Here is an 18,030-nt window from a genome sequence, read left to right on the forward strand (position 1 = left end):
TAGTTTATGTTTTCCAATTTCTCTGCCTCTTTTTTTTTTTTAATGTTCTTTCTCAAGACTTTATCAAGCATAGTAGAAAAGCTTTTGTATATATATAAATATGTAAATAGCATGTACAATATTATATATATATATATATACACACACACACACACACATACATACACACACACTAGAAAACCTAAGTCTTTTTAAATGATGCTATTTTCAAACTTTAGAATCACAGCACACCTACAGTGCTTTGGAATACGCAGTAGACTTGGTAACAAGGGCAGGAAATGACCTGCAAGATTCATGTCCACATAAAAAAGGCGAAGTTACGGAGTCAGGGAAGGACGAGTGTTCATAAGAACAGCCCGTACCTGGGAGCACATCCCCATTATGGTTCCTGGCCTTACCTGGGGGATGGCTACAGGTGGAACCCCTGAGATGCCATCTTCCTTTTTACCAACTACATGTATTATCTCTGAATATCTTTTTATAAAAATGATGGTGCCTGAATTTTTCTTATTTGACCAATCATCTAACCTGTCATTTCAACCAGAAAAAAAAATCAACAGTATAAAAACCCATTAAGAAAAGCTGTTAAATGTCAGAAGCAACTATGACAAGAATAAAAAGCACAGAGGATTTTTAGGGCAGTAAAAGTATTCGGTAGGACCCTATCATGATGGATATGAGTCATTACGCACGTGTCCAAACCCACAGAACATACAACGCAGAGCTCTGACTGAGCTGATCTATGGGCTCTGGTGACCGTGGTGTGCCAGATAAGTGATCAGCTGTAACAAACGCCCCCTCCAGCGGAGGTGCTGATAGTGGGAGGGAAGAGGGTTCTGTACGTGAGAGGGCAGGGGGTGAATGAGAAATCTCTGTATTCCCCTTGATTGTAATGAACCAAAACTGCTCTTAAAAAAAAAAAAAAATCTGGGAAAAAATATTCAGCACTGAAAGCTGTTGTGTGTCAGAAACAAATTTGCCAATAATAAAAAGCACACAGACAATGATGCTTCTAAGGAGCACCTGATGCTGGTCAGATCATATCTCAAGACCCCAGATTCACAAACAGGGTCCATCCAGCCTCCCTCGTAAAGGCAGAGACTGGCTTGCTGTTCAGTTGCTCAGTCGTGTGCAACTCTTTACCACCCTATGGACTGCAGCACACCAGGCTTCCCTGTCGTTCACCATCTCCCCGAGTTTGCTCAAACTCATGTCCACTGCGTCAATGATGCCATCCAACCATCTCACCCTCTGTCATTCCCTTCTGCCTTCAATGTTTCCCAGCATCAGGATCTGGCTTGGTGAAGGTCAATAAATAAGTTTTGGGGGTCACCTGAGCAGGAGTGTTTCTCCCTGAGAGATGTCTGACAGTATCAGCCTGGCACCCGAGACTATTAACCCGCTGAGTCAATTAAGAGAAATGCCCTTTCTCACAGAGGAGACAGGCAAACCCCATCTGCCCAGTACCTGCACTTGGCGTTCCCTGGCTACGCTGCCTGCTACGGGCGTGCAGGACTGAACAGTCCAGCTGGAGCTCGGAGAAGGATGCCAAGAACTGCTGGTTGTAATGCATTAAGTCATTAAGCCCTTGTCACGTTTAGCAACCAGCCCCAAGAATATCCTGAGCTTTTATTTCCCTCTTTGAAAGAAATGTCGTCCTGCCTACAAGAATGCAGCAGAGGGAGGGCGTTTGCCTTGTGCTTTCAGCTGCATGTGCTGAGGAATCCTTTGGGAAGGCAAACAGAAAGAGAGAGACCAGCAGAGGTCATCCTGCTCCCAACCTGGACCGGCAGCTGACTCCTGCAAAGGAGGAGCAGGGCAGAGAGCTTGGCCGGGCACCCACGTCTGAAAGCCTCTGCCAATCACATCGAGAGGGGCAACGTGGGCCAGACCAGAGAATTCAAGGCCAAGAACGCCAAGGAGGAGGGCCCGAGAAACAGCCTGACTTAGCTCCCGGTGGATTGGCATTTCTGGATCCTAGGCTCAACCTGGGAGACCTTCTCCAGGAATCCCAGGAAGTTCCCTTCTGACCTGAGCATCTGATGGGTCCCTCATCCTTCAGAATCAATTCTCCGGGAGCGGCCCCCTTTACGGCAGCTCTAATGCCTCACTCCGCCTCCTTGGCGCACCAAGGCTTGCATGGGAGTCGTTTGCAGAGGGGAGGAGTGGCCCTTTTTCCCGGGACGAGCACTGGGACCACGTTAGGGGCACCCAGAGCATGTGTTGATGGGAGCGAAATGCAGTCTTTATGGCAGTTTCTATAGGTAATGGGACAATAACCACCAAATTTAAGACTTCATAAAAATTTTCATTCTCACTGTGAGGGAACCAAGGAACTGAGATAGAAATCTTTTCTCTTTTTCCCCTGATTGGGGAAAAAAAAAAAAAAAACCCTGGCAGAGCCTCGTAATGTGTCTGAGTGCCTATAAAGCAGGAACGATGACTTATACCAACTGCACAGAAGCCAAGATGAGGATTTCCTTAAGCCAAGTCTCCACGTCCTTGGGAACCAGGACAGAGGACACTGACGCCCGTGCGGCCCCGCTGGGGTGAACGGACATGAAACGGGGGAGTCAGAGGCAACGGAGCCCAGCTGGATTCGAGGGGCAGGGGGTCTGCGTATCTGGGTGCCCTGCTCAGAGGAGGCTTCCCAGGTGGCCTTAGTCAGAAAGAATCCACCTGCAATGTAGGACACACAGGAGACCAGGTTCGATCCCTGGGTCGGGAAGATGCCCTGGAGGAGGAAGTGGCACCCACTCCAGTATTCTTGCCTGGAGAATCCCAGGGGCAGAGGAGCCTGGAGGGCTACAGGCCACGGGGTCACAGGGAGTCGGGCACGACTGAGCGACTGAGCACAGCTTGAACTGGAACCACACCAGCACTGAAGGCGGCTTCAGGCACAAGTGCGAACAGCAGGCGGGGCACATCCATGTTTAACTGCAGCCACAGTCCCTAGGTCTCTCTGACGTTCTTTCAGTACATTCTACTCGTAACACTTACTTGCCGTGGTCGTGGGGTATATTTATTTTTACAACTTATTGGATGAAGTGCTTCCTGGTGTGAATCATCTTCTTGCACCTTGACTACTTTTCTGTTTTCCAAATCCACCATTTTATTTTTTTTTAATATTTATTTACATATTTTTATTATTTATTTGGCTGCATCGGGTCTTAGTTGCCACATGCGGGGATCTTTCATTGCGGCACGCGGGCTCTTTGTAGCTCCAGCCCAGGGTCGGCTCTCTAGCTGCGGCACGCGGGCTTGGTTGCCCCAGGACATGTGGGATCCCAATTCCCCGACCAGGGATCAAACCCAGATCCCCTGCATTGGAAGGGGGATTCTTAACCGCAGGATCACCAGGGAAGTCCCTCAAATCCATCATTTTAAAAGGCAGCTCCAACCAAGGGAGAGGAAAGAGTGGGCTGAGGACTCCTTGTAAGCATCCTTTCTCCGGCTGTATGACAGGAGGTGCTGGATTCTCAGTTCTGACAACGAGGATTCGAGTCACCCTCCCCTCATGTCCCGGCGAGTCATGGACAGCACCCAGTCACCAAAGCCTCCATGGGCTCAAAGCCATCCCAAGCCTCTGCTGTCCCCAGAGCTCCCACTCATCCTTGCTCCTTTCTTCAACCTTCAAGAAACTCTTGAATGTGATTTTCCCACAAAGAATGACCAGATTTTGCCTTCTTTTACGAACACCCAGACCAGGGAAACCTACACAGCACACACTTGCCTGTGCTTTCCTTCGTCACTTCCAAAGGCAAGGCCGACCTCCTCCTGACCTCCATGTGTTAAACATTCTGATTCATCAAGTGAAACCTTAGTATAAAAATGGAAAAACTGGTTCTCGAAGCTGCCACTCTTTGTCAGCTGAAGGAGAGTATGAAACCAAAGAACTGCCTCTGGATACTCACAGGAATCTCAGTGCCCCCACGAGTTATGCAGTTAGAAAACAAATTCAAACTTGCTTCCTTCGGTTAAACACACTTGAGAGAAATGCCGTGTACACAGGTTAGGGTCCTCACGCTAGGAAAACACATGTCTGTCGCCAAAGAGAGAACATGTTACTTTCAACTTGCTAATTACAGTACAATGCACAATGATCTAATTTTAATTAATAAAGGAGCACCATAGTTCTGCACCAAACACGGTTGCTATACAAAATTAAATTTTAAAAGCTTACCGAATGTCTTTAGAGATTATCACAAAGTACTAACAGATGACATAATACTGACAAATCTCAAACTGAGGTGACAATACACAATGAAGTTTACTGAATTCAATAACTATGTCACATTTCTGGCATGTTAAAATAATTATCAGAGGACAGGAAATCTCTGTTCCCTGGAATATTCAAATCTAAAGAATTAAGGATAACGTTAGTAAGGGTATTTGACTGATTATTAATCCTTACTTTTTTTTTAAATTTTATTTTATTTTTAAACTTTACATAATTGCATTAGTTTTGCCACATATCAAAATGAATCTGCCACAGGTATACATGTGTTCCCCATCCTGAACCCTCCTCCCTCCTCCCTCCCCATACCTTCCCTCTGGGTCGTCCCAGTGCACTAGCCCCAAGCATCCAGTATCGTGCATTGAACCTGGACTGGCATCTCATTTCATACATGATATTTTACATGTAAAATATCATGTATGAAACATGGCATTAATCCTTACTTTTATTAAAAAATTCATGTGACGCTAATACTTAATCATTTTTCATATGGTTACAAAGACCAATTACAGAAGCTTAACTATTTATCTCAACCCTAAAGGAAATCAACCCTGAATATTCGTTGGAAGGACTGACGCTGAAGCTGAAGCTCCAATACCAAGGCCACCTTATGCAAAAAGCCAACTCATTGGAAAAGACCCTGATGCTGGGAAAGACTGAAGGCGAAAGGAGAATGGAGTGGCAGAGGATGAGATGGTTAGGTAGCATCAGCAACTCAATGGGCGTGAATTTGAACAAACTCTGGGAGATAACAGAGGAGAGAGGAGCCTGGCACGCTACAGTCCATGGGTCTCGAAGAGTCAGACCCGACTTAGTGACTGAACAACCACAACTACTACTTATCTCAAATGTTTGGAAACCACCGAAACAAAAGATGGCTCACAGCAGTCACCGTGGGAGCTCCAGTATTAAAAGCCTACAACAAACATATTCCTTCTGGTTTCCTGAAGCACCTCGATAAATCAGCCGTAGATGAAAATCCGATAGTGTCTGCCCAGCATTGTCTTGTCTTGAGTTATACAGTGTTCCCTCCAGGGGTGTGGAAATTCAAAGGCACCAGACACACACACACGCTTTCCTATGGAAGAGATTACTGCATTTTCCTTCCAGTAACTACAGTATTCTCAGAGACCACAAAGCAAAATCCTTCTGGAACACTGAGGCAAAAATGTTGCCATTCCCTATTTTGTGTGTTTAGTCTTTGCTTTTTCCCCAAGAATGGGAATCTTGAGGCGTGCAATTATTGTCTGTTACTCAAACGCTAACAGATCAACTGCTCCATCATCGTATTCCCATCCTGTCAAGGATAGGACACATTGATTTAATTCTGCACAAATCTGCACAAAGAGGAAGCGGTATTACCTAGAATCTAGCACATGAGAGAAGCAAAAGGGAAAAAAAAACCCAGTGCTTCATGTGATGAGTCTAATGCTTTATTAACTCATCTTTAAAATGTGGGCCTAAATAAGGCATCAAAATTCTCCAGAACAACTTTTGCTCTGTATCAGAGATCAGAAAACTATAGCCTGTGGACCAGATCTGGCCCACTTCCTGGTTTTATAAATAAAGTTTTATTGGAACTCAGTCATGCCTATTTGTCTACCTATTGTCTGCATCTACCTTTCTGTTTCACCAGCAGAGATGAGTTTTTACAACACAGATTGAATGACACCAAAAGTCAAAACTATGTATTATGTAACTGTAAGAAAAACTCTACCCTCCCCTGCTCGAAACTATTCTTTTCATTAACAATCAGGTAATAAAGTCACTTGCCTGCTAAGGGAACCCCCAAATGAGATAATCATCCATATTCTCAACATATACAAGAACAAATGATGTTCTGCTTTCCTGGGGGAAAAGGGATAATACTTCCAAGTCTACATAGTTTATTGGCTGGTTATTCAGGTACAAGTCAAAAACAAATACTAATATCTATATTTTGTCTCACTGGAAGTTGCTCCCTGATATTTCTGGAGAAGATTCCTGATCACCCACAACTTCTTGATTGTGGTTTTCATGTAAGATTCCAGACCTAGCCAGTCACATGTGTTGACTTCTCAGTGCTTCCCCCCTCACCTGACATGGTGCTAACCATGACCTATGTTCATGGAGCCTTTAGGAAGCTTAAAGTTCTAATTCATGAAAGTGCTAGAACTATGAGCCAATGGGCATACAGTGAGTTAACTCAACGAAGATGAGCGAATGAGAGTGGTGGTGTTTCTATCTTCCCAGGAAGCTCCAGAATGCAGTAATAGCTAATGAAGGAAAGATGTCACCCGAAACTGACTACCCTTTACGGAGAACAGAACCTGATATGCCAACACCTGTCTTTCATCCAGAATAAATGAGAATATATTTAAATGAAACATTAATAAGCCAATTCATCTACTTATATTAGGGAGAGGAGAGCGTTGGTTATCTTAAAAACAGGAATAAACTCAACTGGTCAAGGCCGGTGAAGTGTTAAGAACACCTTGCTATACTATGCTAGGTCGCTTCAGTCGTGTCTGACTCTGTGTGACCCCATGGACTGCAGGTCAGCAGGCTCCTCTGTCCGTGGATTCTCCAGGCAAGAATACCAGAGTGGATTGCCATTTCCTCCTCCAGGGGATCTTCCGGACCCAGGGATCGAAACCACATCTCTTGCATCCCCTGCATTGCAGGCGGATTCTGTACCATTGAGCCACTGGGAAATGCCCTAAGAACCCCTTCAGATCAGATCAGATCAGATCAGTCGCTCAGTCATGTCCGACTCTTTGCGACCCCATGAATCGCAGCACGCCAGGCATCCCTGTCCATCACCAACTCCCGGAGTTCACTCAGACTCACGCCCATCAAGTCAGTGATGCCATCCAGCCATCTCATCCTCTGTCGTCCCCTTCTCCTCCTGCCCCCAATCCCTCCCAGCATCAGAGTCTTTTCCAATGAGTCAACTCTTCACATGAGGTGGCCAAAGTACTGGAGTTTCAGCTTTAGCATCATTCCTTCCATAGAAATCTCAGGGCTGATCTTCAGAATGGACTGGTTGGATCTCCTTGCAGTCCAAGGGACTCTCAAGAGTCTTCTCCAATACCACAATTCAAAAGCATCAATTCTTCCATGCTCAGCCTTCTTCACAGTCCAACTCTCACATCCATACATGACCACAGGAAAAACCATAGCCTTGACTAGACGAACCTTTGTTGGCAAAGTAATGTCTCTGCTTTTGAATATGCTATCTAGGTTGGTCATAACTTCCCTTCCAGGAGTAAGCGTCTTTTAATTTCATGGCTACAGTCACCATCTGCAGTGATTTGGGAGCCCAAAAAATCAAAGTCTGACACTGTTTCCACTGTTTCCCCATCTGTTTCCCATGAAGTGGTGGGACCGGATGCCATGATCTTCATTTTCTGAATGTTGAGCTATAAGCCAACTTTTTCTCTCTCCACTTTCACTTTCATCAAGAGGCTTTTTAGTTCCTCTTCACTTTCTGCCATAAGGGTGGTGTCATCTGCATATCTGAGGTTATTGATATTTCTCCCGGCAATCTTGATTCCAGCTTGTGCTTCTTCTAGTCCAGCGTTTTTCATGATGTACTGTGCATATAAGTTAAAAAAGCAGGATGACAATATACAGCCTTGACGAACTCCTTTTCCTATTTGGAACCAGTCTGTTGTTCCATGTCCAGTTCTAACTGTTGCTTCCTAACCTGCATACACATTTCTCAAGAGGCAGACCAGGTGGTCTGGTATTCCCATCTCTTTCAGAATTTTCCACAGTTTATTGTGATCCACACAGTCAAAGGCTTTGGCATAGTCAATAAAGCAGAAATAGATGTTTTTCTGGAACTCTCTTGCTTTTTCCATGATCCAGCGGATGTTGGCAATTTGATCTCTGGTTCCTCTGCCTTTTCTAAAACCAGCTTGAACATCAGGAAGTTCATGGTTCACATATTGCTGAAGCCTGGCTTGGAGAATTTTGAGCATTACTTTACTAGCGTGTCAGATGAGTGCAATTGTGAGGTCATTTGAGCATTCTTTGGCATTGCCTTTCTTTGGGATTGGAATGAAAACTGACCTTTTCCAGTCCTGTGGGCACTGCTGAGTTTTCCAAATTTGCTGGCATATTGAGTGCAGCACTTTCACAGCATCATCTTTCAGGATTTGGAATAGTTCAACTGGAATTCCATCACCTCCACTAGCTTTGTTCGTAGTGATGCTTTCTAAGGCCCACTTGACTTCACATTCCAGGATGTCTGGCACTAGGTCAGTAATCACACCATCGTGATTATCTGGGTCGTGAAGATCTTTTTTGTACAGTTCTTCTGTGTATTCTTGCCATCTCTTCTTAATATCTTCTGCTTCTGTTAGGCCCATACCATTTCTGTCCTTTATCGAGCTCATCTTTGCATGAAATGTTCCTTTGGTATCTCTGATTTTCTTGAAGAGATCCCTAGTCTTTCCCATTCTGTTGTTTTCCTCTAGTGCGTGCCAATTTACTGTAACTCTGAAAAGTGGTGTAGGCAAAAAGAAAGATCTTCCAAGGTGCTACACAAGCAGCTCTGCAATTTACATTTCACGTGCTAGTACTTTGTAACATTGTAGAAAAGATGAAATAAGAGAAAACATGTGAAGCACGCAACAAAACACAGGGTCCTTTGGGAGACAAGTCTATTGTTTTAGCTCTGGTTTCTACTGAGTAAATGTCATCTCTTACTCTGGTAAAGAGAGGGTAAAGGAGAATTTTAGCGAACGAAGAACACTGATGTTTTGCTCTGACAACCCAAATCTGCCCACTATCCTACTCTGGGAACAGGTACAGAATCCCACTACAAGCAATTTCAGAAGTTTCCAGGGTATATACAGGCATTCATATGTGTATATAAACAAGAATGTATGGTAGATGACACTTGAGACAAAAGGTGGAGTCCTGCAAAGTCACGTGTTAAGAAGTTTTTGACAACCTGAATCCCTCTAAGTGCATAAGAGACGGTGGTTATTTGAAGGCAGGCTTCATCAAAATGAGTCTTTGATAAAGTGAAAGCTATCGGTTCACCTGTTGTCAAGACACCCTTTCATATAAGGAGTTTGTTTAAAGTGGGCTACACCCACGGATGAAAAACTCTTTTAAAATATTGATTCTGTTCTGTATTCAAAGATGGAGATTATGCATGCTTGTCAAGAAATAAAGAGTAAAGACGTCTATGGGAGATCTTTGCATTTTACATGGTATACAGATATTATATGTGCTTTACTGGAGCTTATTTAAATTTCATGGCAACATCAGCCATGTTTCAACACTTGCCACACGTATGTATCACACCTTAAGCTGATTTCAGTACAGTGATGTTTTTAAAATGTCCTTTGAGGACTAACAAAGTATCCTTGGCTGTCATAAAAGCCAAGAATTCAACAAAGAACTCTAAACATGCCTAATGTACAAAAGGAACACATTCTTTGTAAATCCACACACTCTGGGCCATGGGCATCTATCTCAGTCCACTTATATGACCAGGAGGAGGTGGTGACCACACTGTGCCGTGGCTTTAATCTGCTTATTTTCTTATGAGAGATTGTCTAAAATATCAAATCAAATTAACACAATTTGCCCACAACCGCAGAGCCCAAACACAGAATTCCCAAGGCCAAGACCCAAAGCTTGACGTCAGGACCCTCATTCCTAGTCCACAATGGAGCTGGGAGCAGAGAAAGCTCCAGAAGTGAAAATGCTCATTAACACCCAGGGACTAAAAAGGAAAGAGCCAGTCGCTGATGAACCTGAGGGTGAACATGTTGACTCTACTGTTTTCATGGTGTGAATGAATCACAACACTTATTTTAAGGGACTCAGAAGTATCATCAGCATTTCCACGTGACAATATTTACTCCACTGGAGAGAGGAGGCAGAAGATACCATTAAAACAAATTTCTTCATTTTCATGTTCGGATTCAGTAAACAAAATAAATCATCAATGGATTTCATCTTCCACTAGAAATTTAGGGCACAACGCTCATAGCCCAGGACATCCTCATAGAAGGGTAATTTTACATTTGCTCCTGCTGATCAAATGGAGCAAGGTGAGCCACATTCAAACAGGGAAAGATCTGGAGCATGAAGTGGGCCACGAGGGGCCAAATCATGATTGATGAGGACACTCTGAACTGAGGCCAAGAGAGGGCATTTGCGGTCTCAGCTATCAGTGTCCAGAAGCCTCACTTTGACTGCTGAAACACCAAGCCTCAGTGAACATTTCAAACATTTAACAAACTCCGAAACATTAGATGTTGGTGGGAGGGGGTCCAGGGTGGGAACTCACATAAAAATGAGTCAAGATTTCCTTAAAACTTGACACTGAGTAACAGAACTCTCTACTAATCGTCTTTCACCTTTTTGGTGAATCTTCGGTGAACTGCCATATTCACGTCTCAGGTTTATTTTAAAAAAAAACAAGCTGATTTTCAAGTTGTTTCCCTTAAGCCTCTGAAATAGCCAAACAATGAACGCCAGTGAGAAAAAGCTTTGTACAATTTGCCTCCTTGCCTTTCCAGATGGTTCAGTGGTAAAGAATCTGCCTGGCAAGCAGGAGACATGGGTTTGATCCCTGGGTCAGGAAGATTCCCTGAAGAAGGAAATGGCAACCCACTCCAGTGTTCCTACTTGCGAAATCCCATGGACAGAGGGGCCTGGTGGGCTACAGTCCATGGGGTCCCCAGAGAGTCAGACAACTGAGCGACTAGAAAGCAACAGCAGCAGCTGGAATGAAATGCATGTTCTGGCGAATTTACAGTTACCAGTGGGATGGAAGGGCGAAGGGATAACTAGAGGTTTGGGGATGGACATGTACACACTGCTGTATTTTAAATGGGTAACCAACAAGGACCTACTGTACAGCACAGGGAACTCTGTTCGATGTTATACGGCAGCCTGGACGGGAGGGGACTTTGGGGGAGGATGGATACATGTACGCATATGTGTGGCTGAGTCCCTTTGCCGTCCACCTGAGACTAACACAACCTTGTTGAGCAGCTATGTTGTTTAGCCGATATGTCATGTCTGACCCCTTTTCATCCCATGGACTGTAGCCCGTGAGGCTCCTCTGTCTCTGGATTTCCCAGGCAAGAATACTGGAGTAGGTTACCATTTCCTTCTCCTAGGAATCTTCCAGACCCACATGCCAATCTCCTGCATTGGCAAGTGGATTCTTTACTACTGAACCACTTGGGAAGCCTAATAATCAGCTATACTCCAATATAAAATAAAAAGTTAAAAGAAAAAAAGGAGAAATGCATGATCTAGGATATGTAGTGGCAACCCACTCCAGTATTCTTGCCTGGAGAATCCCAGGGACAGAGGAGCCTAGTGGGCTGCCATCTATGGGGTCGCACAGAGTCGGACACGACTGAAGCGACTTAGCAGCAGCAGGATATGAAGATTCCTCCCCTCTTCTGAGCTCAGAAGCCTGGGGGCAGGAAGAGAACCCACCAGGGAGCCCCAGTCAGTGGTGCAGGGACTGCTGTTAACCTTAATCCATTCTTACCATACGCTCTTTAACCTACCACACTGGGTTCTGTATCAATATTTAAAAAAAAAAAAAATTAGAAAAAAAGAGAACCTTAAACAGCATGCATAAATAAAATGTCTTTCTTTTGTTTAAATCCTGCAGGAAGTTTAATTTGTGTAAGAAATACGTTCAGGTATGTTTTCAGTTATTGCTTTAACGTCAGTTAAAGGTGCACTAGTTATTAACAGATGTGAACCCAGAAGAGCTTCCAAGGCAAGCACATGTCTAGAGTCTTACTGCCGCTCCAAAATGTGCCAAAACCCAAATTAGGCAAATTGGAAACGGGGAGCTCTGCAATCCGACAGCGCAGTGGAATTAAAGTAATGGCCTATTTAATTCTCCAAGGATTCGGCAAAATGAAACAGAAATGTTTGTGAAAAACAGGGGACTGAAAGTCTGTGTGTGACCTTAGAGGTCACCCAACAGAAACAGATAGGCTTTTAAAAATTCTGCCCTCTTCCCACTTGGAGGTTGGCGTGAAGGAACAAAATGCTTGCTTTCTGACGGATAGCAGCTGGCTACCACATCACCCGTGATCCTCCTTACTAAATCCAGAAGATCATCATAACACAGCATCCAGACACCTAGCCTCGGAAGAATCTGAGATGGTCTTTAGTGATATATACAGAACATGCTGTGATGGATCCTTCTGATAACCGATATCCAATGAAGAAAACGTGGGTTAAGATAATTGAAGTTACACTGCACAAGCATAATGCACCATCCAGATGTGAGACGGTTATGGCGTGTTGCTGTTTCAGAGACTGTTTCTACTCCAAAGTATAACTGATACGGTGATCAGATAAGTTCAGAAGTAAAGGGGAAACAACGCCTGGTCAAAAGCACGCCTCAGTCAGCAGACACGAGTGATGTGCTGTATGACAGCGTGCCATTACAGGTGACATTTCTGGTCAGAACGTTCCATGATGGAGCCAAGCCGACCCCACAAGGGCCTGGAAGGGTACAGCCTGCTCTGGACATGGGTAGTTGGGGTGGCCAGGAATGGATTCCGCTGATCAAGGCCACTCCTCAAGTAGGACCATGATGTCTGACCAGCACGTGGTGCAAACAAGAGAACACTCAATGTGACCCCGAGTGCTAGTACCAAGTTCCTTTAGTCGTGTCTGACTGTTTGCAATCCTAAGGACTGTTGTCCGCCAGGCTCCTCTGTCCATGGGATTCTCCAGGCAAGAATACTGGAGTGGGTTGCTATTTCCTCCTCCAGGGGATCCTCCCGACCTAGGGATTGAACCCGAGTCTCTTTAGTCTCCTGTAGTGGCAGGTGGGTTCTTTATCACCAGCACCACCTGGGAAGCCCCTGAGCAAAGCTCAAATTGATTTAAAAAGAATAAACCTGAGTGGGGCAGGGTAATGCTGTGGCAGCAGGCAGTATTGGGTTTGAATCTAGACTCTATCACTTCCTAGCTGTGTGACCTTGGAGAAATGACCTGTCCGTTCTTCCTCTGGGAGAAGACTGAAAGAGGATCTATTTCCTGGCTGTCTTATGAGGATAACAGGGGATGCTGTGCAGCACATCAGGCGTGTGGCCTTATGCAGGCACGTGACTAAGGAGAACCACCTTCGCTGTCAAACAGGGTTTTATGGAAGGAAAAGAATGACAGAGAATTCTGTTTTCTCCTTGCCCCCTTCCTTCCTCCATCTCTGTGACTCCTCAGGTGGGCACAAAAGGCCATCAAGGAAATACCTGTCCTGCATACCCCAGGGCAAGTGCTCCCAGGGGCACTGACCACAGGCCTCACGTCGGCCAGGGCAGACAGCTCAAGGAAGGGTCATCCCCAGTCTTGACACCAGTGAAGTGGATTAGCAGAGCAGACACTGAAACAGGAAAGCCATTTTTATCCCTTCTTGACCTAATTCTGGTCAGAGGTATCATTCCTCAGCCTGGGCATATTACCTGGTTTATGAGGGGTTGCCTTCAGCGGCTCAAAGAGCAGCCAGCATTACCAGCAAGGATTAAGAAAAGCCCTTTAGCTTCTCCCTCATCCGGAAGAGATCTGCTCCCAGCAGATTAGATGTGGATAATGAGAAATTCCCACAGACCCCATCACCTAGACCACCCAATGAAGGTCAGCTACATGAGATCCAGGGTATTTATTTCTCAGCTGCTGCTGCTGCTGCTAAGTCACTTCAGTCGTGTCCGACTCTGGGCGACCCCACCAGGCTCCCCCGTCCCTGGGATTCTCCAGGCAAGAACACTGGAGTGGGTTGCCATTTCCTTCTCCAATGCATGAAACTGAAAAGTGAAAGTGAAGTCGCTCAGTCATGTCCAACTCTTAGCGACACCATGGACTGCAGCCCACCAGGCTCCTCCGTCCATGGGATTTTCCAGGCAAGAGTACTGGAGTGGGGTGCCATTGCCTTCTCCGTTATTTCTCAGCACATCCACCTAAAGGAGAGGGAGTGAGTAGTGATAGAAGTGGGAGAGGGGAAAGCCTCTGGGTTTGCAAGACCTTGCACATGAGGGGTCCTGAACGGGGAGAGGGGAAGTCAGAAGCCCGTGCCCACCCTTCACCTCTTCTCACTGGCGTGGTGCATTCAAGAAAACCTCCAACCACTTTTGGTCTCTTTACAAATAAAACCATTCCATTTCCTACAGATAAATGAGATACACAATGATGCATCAGAGAAAACCAGGAATTGCAACTCGTCTGCCTGATGTTCAGTTTCTTGGAATCAAATTGTGATCCCGGCCAATACACCATCCCCAGCTGCTCATCGTAGAAGGAAAAGGAACCAGGAGTGGGGAGAGCCCCCGGGCATGGACAGGACTCGAGACACAAAGCTCTGATTCCCACCAGAAGGAAACGCCGTTGTGCTACCAGGACAATGGGAGAGTCGTGCACAGGGGAGTTCGCACAGGGAGATGCAGGTATGAGAAGGAGGTCGGTCCTGAGAGTGGATGGTAAATGCTTGAGCAGAATGCGAAAAGGGGTTCCTTCAGAGGGCTTCTCACTAGTCTCCGAGGCCAAAGATGAGGTCCAGCTGGAGCCCCGTTGAGCACTAGGTCGTGTTCTTGAAAGAGAAAAGAAAAACGCCCTGGTGTGACTGATCTCTTCGAGACAGGCTCAGGTCAAGCTGAGTTACCTCCCTTCTGTGGGAGCTGAGCACGGCTGGACTGTACCCACATCTTTAGAACTGAAGGGTAGAACCTGCCATCACAGACGCAGGCTCACCTGGTAGTCACAGTACAACATCAAAGGACCAGGTAGGGAAGTCATCTCCAACGTGAAGTCTGCTGAGGATACACCTGAGAGTCAAGCAGACATCCAGGAACATGCTAGAAAAAGATGCTCCCAAAGAAGGAAGCTCCAATGTGTGTCTAATCAGAGCCTTACCTACAGCACCTGACTTTTCTCTTGGCATGAGTTTTGGAGAGGAGGAGGCTTCAGAAGATAGAAGTTAATTTCACTGACAGATAGGCTGGTTCAATGAAAGGGACAGATTATTGGGAAACTTGTGTGCAGACATACTGTAACAACACGGGGATAATGCCCAGACAGAAAGGAGGCATTCTGAGAAAAGAGAACATCTTGATGAATTTTTCCATAAGTACACAACCATACTTGAACCTGGTTCAAGATGCACAGAAGGCAGTGTGGCTCTGTGGGATTGGTCTGCTCAAAGATAAGCATCCTTCTGACATCGACCACCACAGGGAAATTTTTCATCCTCTTAGACTTGGTTTCAAAGGAAATGTGTAACACTGACTCTTGTGTCTGGCTTCAGCTGCACAAGGTTTGTGAAGGTCATTCATGCTGCATGCATGAGCAGTCAACTCCTTTTCCCTGCTGTATAGTATTCCACTGTATGAATAAAGCCCCCAAATTGTATGCATTTGGGTTATTTCCAGTTCAGAATTCAGATGGACAAAACTAAGGAACATTCTTTAATATCGTTGACTCCTATATTCTTGTCTTTTTTTAACGCAGAAATTGAGATCTCAGAATTTACTAAGCTGGAGAGCTGAAAAAGCCAGCATTGCCCTGCATAGCACCTACACACATCTAAGAAGGAGGCAAAAGAAAAGAGATGCAAATATTTTCTTATCATCCGTCTTGTACTTTCTTATATTTTTATTCTTAGGTACTTCTGCTTTTGGACAATCCCACTTTAAATGTTTAGCTATTTGGGGGACTTCCTTGGTGGTCCAGTGGTTAAGACTCTGGTGTTCCCACTAGTGGGGCTTCAGCTTTGATCCCTGATCAAGGAACTAAGATCCAAAATGCTATGCAGCACAGCCAAAAAAAGTAGCTATTTTTCCCTTTGCCAGGGAAAGGGTTAATTCCTCGACCAGGGATCAAACCCATGTCCCCTGCAATGGAAGCATGGATTGCCAGGGAAGTCCCCAGAGAATTTTAATAGACTCAGAAAAACAACTGTATGTCTACTACAGCCATGAACAACTAAAAGCAGTCTTGATGATACGAAAAACCTCAATTACATCCTCTGTTCATATTAAGTGGATTTTCTCACCTGCCAATCACAGCTTTCCACTTTCTTCCTAGAATTCCAAATCCTTTGGGTCTTAACACCACCGCCCCCAGAGCTGCACTCTGGCCAGCTCATACTGCCACCTGTAGCTCTGGTCTGTCCTGCATTTAAGCATTTATGCATTTGTGTTTATCTGTTTCACTCATGGTCCCTAAAACTTCAGTTTTCCATTACCAACAGCACAATTTCAGGATTTCCTGGTAGCTTTATTTACAGTGACATGTTTAAGAGATGGAAGACAGATTTCGATTTTCTGGATTAGCAATAAAGTAAAATTTACAGAAAGTTGCCCAAAATCCTTGGAGAGATTATTGCATCCACATTGGAAACAGCCCACCCCCAAGGGATTATGTTGAAGGTATCCATGGAGACACTCCCTCCCACCTGGCATTAAATGTCCCCAAGTCCCACACATCCCCAATATCACTTCCCTTCCAGGAAGAACAGCAGGCTACAGGTTTACCCGCTGCGCACACATCACCTGGCAAATCTCTCCAGCCAGCACCACCAGCACGACTACCAGCCAGAGAAGTAAACAAGCTGAAAATTAGACTGGAGGACTCTAGGTTAAGAGAGGATAGTAAAGAGCCCGGTGACAGAGTTTGGATCCACAGATTCAGGATTCCCTTCTTGGGCATATCTGGATGCCAAGAATTATACAGTTATGTGCTAATGTATGAGGGAAAAGGGGCTTTCAGGATGCTTTGCGTGTGTGCGGTATCTGGAAGCATCACCCGAAGCATCCAGGTATAGACGAGGCATTTCCGGTTTCTAAAGACCGGTCACTACATAAAGCACCGACCTAGGCTCAACTCAACTCAGCAAACCAGGACCCAACAAAGGCTGAATCGCAGCACAGAGCCGGTGCTCAGGAAGGAACAGGCAGCGGTGTGTGCACACAGCTGAGACTGAAAGGCTGAGTGAGTGAAAAGACGTCACCGATTGTCCTCCCAATTCATCCCCCCCCACCCCCGCCCTCTAGCCTGGCACTGCCCTCCCGTTTACCATTTCTCTGACCTTTCTTGGGAAATATCAAACCTAATGAACGTGGCTACTTTCAGGTATGCTCAAAGAGGCTGAACTTCAAGCCCCAAGCCTGAGAAAATTTAGGGAGCCAGGTGATCCGCAGCTAGCTGCCTGCCTAATCCCAGGCCTGGGCACCAGGTCCCACAGGGATCCGCGAGGCCCCTGGGCCAGCGGCTCTGAGCTCCAAGGACCTCCTTGTTCGTGGATCTCGGGGGAACAGGGTAGCTCCTGTTGCCTTCCCAAGTGAGCTCAACTCTCGCCTGAAACAAACGCAGCAAGTGTCCTGGCCTGGCAGGTGGGCGGTGAGCGCCACTTGGGGGGCGGGGGGGGGGTCTTGGTGCGGAGGCGCCGGGTTCCTGAATGTCAGTGGGCAGCGGACCCCGCGGGGGACTGCCTTTGATACTCCGGCCAGTTACAACCAGCCTGCCGGGCAATCCCCGCTTAGAGGGGCTGACCCCGGGTTGGACCCAAGGCAGGCAGCAAATCCGCAGATGAAGGGGGCAGCCGCCTAAGCCCCCCACGCGCTCCTAATTTCAAAACCGCGCTCGGCTGGGTCGGCCGCTACCGCCGGCAGCCTGGGCACGGGGTCCCCAGCGACCCCCTCCCTGGAAGAACCGCTGGGTCCCCGCCCTCCAGCTGCTGCTCGGAGGCGGCTCCAGCTCCAGGGCAGGCTCAACAAGTTCCCGGGCCGCGCAGCGCCGCCTGCAGCCCAGAA

General features: G+C 46.1%; 1 protein-coding gene across 1 annotated transcript in view; it reads right to left on the minus strand.

The window, feature by feature from the left end:
- The window catches only part of DOCK1 (dedicator of cytokinesis 1), a 559,920-nt gene that overhangs the window by 258,031 nt on the left and 283,859 nt on the right, over window positions 1–18,030 (minus strand). The gene's annotated exons all lie outside the window — the stretch shown is intronic.

The sequence above is a fragment of the Bos mutus genome, chromosome 26 (genome assembly GCF_027580195.1).
Source record: "Bos mutus isolate GX-2022 chromosome 26, NWIPB_WYAK_1.1, whole genome shotgun sequence".
NCBI lineage: Eukaryota > Metazoa > Chordata > Mammalia > Artiodactyla > Bovidae > Bos > Bos mutus.